The sequence below is a fragment of the Sapajus apella genome, unplaced genomic scaffold (assembly GCF_009761245.1).
Source record: "Sapajus apella isolate SASKATOON/1434 unplaced genomic scaffold, GSC_monkey_1.0 scaffold32, whole genome shotgun sequence".
Classification (NCBI taxonomy): Eukaryota; Metazoa; Chordata; class Mammalia; order Primates; family Cebidae; genus Sapajus; species Sapajus apella.
In genome coordinates, this window is record NW_022436972.1 from 7803671 (window position 1) to 7809490 (window position 5820).

A 5820-nucleotide genomic window follows, 5' to 3' on the forward strand; every position below is an offset into this window, starting at 1 on the left:
CCTCATCCAAGCACAGCCTTTTCCACTCCTGACTAGCCTGACACATAGTCAGACTGCAGGACCCCTGAGACAACTATTCTTATGCCCTCAGGAACCAGGCTCCTAAGTCTTTCATTAAAAGGGCTCTTAATCTTCCTCTAATTCTTGCTTATCTCCTTCGTATAAGCCCTAGGACTTAAAAAGAAACAACGTGGCAGAAAGGCATTCTCTTTACTGCCTCAGTCCAAAATTAATGCTGTAGTGAAAACAGACATCTAGCTCATAAGATCAGAGAACAGCAAGACCCTGAAATTCCATTTCGGACCCAGCTGGGGTGTTTTTCCTTTTATAAGTGAAACTCTCTCCACATGTATCTTCCACACAGCGGAAGTAATGGCAAACCCAGGGCGACAACCTGAGCATTTAGATCCCATGGGACAAGTAAAACCACCAGGAGAAGGGGAATGAACTCTAAGGAACTAAATCTAAGTACTTTTTAAATGGAATTTGATGAGTATTGGGGCAATTTTGGAGAAGTTTTATGGAGGAGTTGGGTACAAATATATTGTGCATTTCAAAAGGCAGAATATTTCTACAAGGAAATATTTTATTCTTGTAATATTATCTTTTTCAGGTGTTTCTAGAATAAGTCTCTTTAGAATGGTGATGAAAGGCCCCGTATTTAAAAAATAACAGTGATGCAGCCAGAACTTGGCCTCTCAAGTCCAGTGAGACCCTGGCATGCATGAACAGGGTCATGGCCACTCAGTTCCCACAGCAGAGACTGGTGGCCAAGGACAGGCTGAGATCTGCTCTGTCTGCTCCTGTGCTAAGGCCACCTTAGTTCTAAAATCATTTTGTAGCTTTGGCTGAACACATAGGGGCTTCAGCCAGGTCTATGAGTATTGGGAGGTAGGCAGGGAGAAAAATTGTTTAAAAAGTAGCCACCGAAAACTTGAAATAAGGGTGAAAAAACAAGAGTCAAGATGTTAAAGAGAAAGATGTGGCCAGGCATGGTGGCCCACGCCTGTAATCCCAGCACTTTGTGGATCGAGGCTGGTGAATCACCTGAAGTCAGGAGTTTGACACCAGCCTGGCCAACATGGAGAGACCCTGTCTCTACTAAAAATACAAAAATTAGCAGGTACCTGTAATCCCAGCTACTTGTGAGGCTGAGGCAGGAGAATCAGCCTTAGTTTGCAATGAGCCTAGATCGTGCCACTGCACTTTAGCCTGGGTGACAGAACGAGACTTCATCTCAAGAAAAAATAAAAATAAAGAAAAAGATGTGTTAAAATAATAAACACTTGTATAAGAATATCACAGTAAAGAGAAATTGATGCACCTGAGCACAAAATGTGGGTGTCAGATAAAGAGGTAAAACAGAAAGAGTTCAGGATGACTTTAACAGCTTTTATTATTTAACAGAAGAAAGAGTATCAATTTATCAAGAAAGATCAACTGTTTCCTGTGACATCATTTTAAGTTCACAATTTCTTGTTACAATTATTTTATTGTATTCCTTTTTATTCCCGGTTGCTTTATTAAATCATGGAGCTCAAGAATTATGTCTACTTTCCTTTTGTCTTCATATCCTTAGTAATATATGTAGTGTCCAGAAGAGATATTGATTAATAAGTGGATGAATAAATAACATAATAATGATCAGGCATAAATAACATATTTTCTAACATATTTAAAAACTTAATAGTCAACTGTACATCTGGGAAAGTATTTCTGTGAGGCACAAAATAATATAATCCAGGCTAAAGTTTTTAGATGCTCTGACTAATATAAGGACAGAGCTTAGAAATAGGGGAAATCATTATTAGTAAAGTCATCAGAAATTTTGATTTTCTTCAGGAGGTTTTTTTTTTTCAAGACTTGGATGGTCAGTAATTGAAGATAGAAATTCTAAGTGATACTTAAAGTATAGACGGCTCTTCTCTGTTTTTGACAGGACAGATCATCCATATAACTTAGATTCTAAGCACATAGGAATCAAGGGTGACTGTAACCCCAGCACTTTGGGAGGCTGAGGCGGGTGGATCATTTGAGGCCAGGAGTTTGAGACCAGCCTGGACAACATGGTAAAACCCTGTCTCTACTAAAAATACAAAAATTAGCTGGGAGTGCTGATGCATGCTTTTACCTCCAGCTAACGGGGAAGCTGAGGCACGAGAACTGCTTGAACCTGGGAGGTAGAGGTGGCAGTGAGCCAAGGTCGCACCACTGCACTCCAGCCTGGGCAACAGTGTGAGACTTCATCTCAAAAAAAAAAAAAAGAAAGAAAGAAAGAAAAGAAAATGAAAACGAAGGTGAAATTTTTGTTATTTTTAAAACATCTTAAAATTTAAAACTCTTCCAAATCAAATTTTTGCCCATATGGAAGACCATACCAAATTGGTTATACTATCAGCGGATATTGGGAGGTAGGATCAAACCCCAATATTGTACAGTAATTTTAGTTCTGTTTAAATATTAAGGAAAGCCTTGGAGTTCTGCAACACAAAATAAATAACTAGTTTTAGTAGATTCAAAGAAGAGGTCGAGATTATAGACTTTGGAATCAGGTAAGTTGGATTTAAGGCCTTGCTTCACATAATTTCTACCAGCCCTGTGACCTTGAGCTAGTTAGAGCTAGCAATACCTACTCCAGCAGGCTGATATGAGGATAGACAGAATAACACGCTAAGCACGTAGCATGGAGCAAGGCATAGCGGGTATTCCATAGGTAGTCACTGTTATTTCTCTGCAAAAATAAAAATAACAAAGAAAATGGTTAGAGAAAAATGTTGAGCCTGCCTGGCCCTGAAGGGTCAAGGTTATGTTGTTAAAATACAAAGAATTTTGCATTTTAAATGTAGAATATGTTTTTAAAGCACAATTCATATATTAGTACATAATAGTAACATAGATAATAAATAATCCAACTAATAGTTTTGGATTTCAAATAAGTAATGTATTAATTGAACTGTTCTCACTCAGGACATCTTACCTGCATAATAGAAGGCGTGTGTTTAGCGTAGGCTCTTGTCTGGGAGCAGAGATCCAGTTGCCCAAAAGCTATACCATATTACTTAGGTGTGGATTGAAAAGCTAAAGGAATAAGGAATGTCCTGACTTGATGACATTTAAAATGTGAATTTGCTCTTTCAAAAGGCCATTACTGTCCATTGCTTCTCAAAGTGATGTGATGGAAATTTAAAGGAGCGTCCAGAGCATGCCTGATGTAACACCCTGATTCATAGGTGTGGCTTTTCTTTCGTGTTAAGGCCAAAACGTTTTCTATGGACTACACATCTCTGAAATGACAGTGTAAGGCTTCTGGAGAGTGATTCCATACACTGTAACACTGTTTTTGCTTTACTGGTTCTCAGACAGGTTTGTAAGACTTGGAGAGGTGGTAAGTCCAGCACCCACAGTGCTAGCCTGCACTTCAGGTGGGTCGGAACATAGAGGAAAGCTGGTTTGTGGCTTTCCTCCATGCTGCAGACAGTGGGTGCCTAGTCATCAGCTCTTTGCTTTGACATCTTTTATAGTTCTTCATGCTTCCTATTTAGGGAAGACACTGTTCACAAATAGACTCACTCTGGTCCTTGAGATAAAAGAAACCAGGATAGAGAGCATTGGAGGAAGGGAGTCAGGGGCTGGGAAGAGCAGAGGCTAAGAGATAGATCTGGAGAAGATGTTGATGACCGCTTAGCAATGAACTGTTTTGATAAGGTATTGTTTGTTTGAAATTCTAGGCAAGTCGTCACTACATTTTACTGGTTCTATTTGTCCATTTTACAACCCTATTTTGATACATACTGAGCTAGTGTGTCATTCACTGTTCAATCAATCAGAAGAAAAGAACCACTTTATCAAGGGCTTTGTTGCTAGGGTGTGATCTAATGCAACTGTGGAGCTGGTTAAACCATCTCTGTGAGGCTGTTGCCCTCACATCAGATGCTGGAGCTTGCTGTCTACAGGCTTGGGAATCAGGAAGGATACCATAACTGAAATAGAGCTCACTTGATCACATACACAAGGCTCTGCACTGATGTGGCAAGATTATATAAAATAATTGATATCCATGTGGCTCAGAATATATTTATATTTTCAGATTCTCAGCACAATTCAATTTTTTTAATTAAACAAATTTAAAATACTAAGAGTTAGCCTGAAATCCTTAGAGACTTGTGAACCTACACTTTAAGAAACCCCCAATTAAGAAACATTGTTGTAAATGGAAAAAGAGTCAAACAGACTGGATTCAAATCCTGTCTCTCCTACTTATTAGTTGTAATCTGACGCGTTCTTAAAATCTTTACAACTCTGTTTCCTCATAAAAAATAGATAGTAAATGCATTGGTTGGAAAAATTCAATGACAAATTCACTAATTCAGTAAATACTTATTGAGAATTTACAATGTGCCAAGACTGCTTCTAGGCCATGAACATATAACAAGAAACAAAAGGGTGTATAAGTCCAGTAAATGAAGACAAAATATTGTGTGTGTGTGTGTGTGTGTGTGTGTGTGTGTGTGTGTGTGTACATACATAATGTCAGGTGGTGATATGGACTAGGAAGAAAAAAAGCATAAAGCAGGACCAGGAGACAGGATGAATGACAAGGCAGTATTTTATAAATGGCAGGTAAAAAGGCTGTGTTAGCTATCAGTGGCTGAATAAAAAATGACCCCCAAAATTCTTAGCTTAAAGCAACCCATATTAATTATCTCAGAGTTCCTGTGGATCAAGAATCTGGGCAATGTTTAGCTTCAGGATATCTCATAAGGTTGCAATCAAGGAGTTGGCAAGGGCTGAGGTCTTATCTGAAGACCTGACTGGGGAAAGATCCACTTACAAACTGCCTTATGTCGTCATTGAATCCTTGAGAGCTGTTAGACTGAGGGCCCAGGCCTGTGCTAACTGTTGGCTGGAGGCTGCACTCTGCTTCTTGCCACATGGGCCTCCCCAACATGGCAGTTTGTCTCATCAAAGCTTGCAAGACAGACACCCTGCCACTCAGGCAGAAGTAACAATCTTTTTAACCTAATCATTTATGTGACATCCCCCAATGTTGCTATCTGCTACTGGATAAAAGCAAATTATTCCAGGAGAGGGAATTATGAATGCCAAGAAGTGTGACTCTGTAGACACAATCTTAGAGGCTGCTTGCTACAGAGGGCCTCCCTATAGAGAAGATACTTATTTCTCTCTTATATGAATATTGAATTAATTGGGAGAGTAAAATTTATGTATAACTCAGGGAAGAGTAAGTGCAAAGAATTGGAAGTGAGAGTGTCCTTGATGTGTCCAAAGGTCAGAATGGAAACCAGAGTTGCTGAAGACGCAAGGGGGAGGCAGAGGGTAAAAGAAGTTTAAGAAGTTAAAGAGGCTGATTCATGAAAGTCTTGAAGGTCATGGGAAAATATTTGGATTGGATGAGATTCTTAATTTATTTTGAATGAGGTGAGAAGTCATTAGAAGACCTGAAGAAATGGAGTCACAGAGTGTATTTGTCTCTGAACAGGGTCTGACTGGTGTGGGGATGGTGGTGAGGAAATAAAAGTAATATAAGGGGCACCCAGTGACAGGCTGAGGCAATGGTCCTGGTGAGTGATGAGGGTTGTTTGCAGGATGGTGGTAACAATCACTGAAACATAGAAAGCATTCAATCAATGTCAGTCATAATATTATCATTGTCTTTGCTTCTCAGATTCACGAATTTCAAATAATTATACACGTGAGTATCACCTAAGTAATTTGTTTCAAATACACATATGAGGCTCTCCCTCTGGGGCAGTGACTTAGTATGTTTTGAGGGCAGGGTGGTATACCATAAATCTCCAT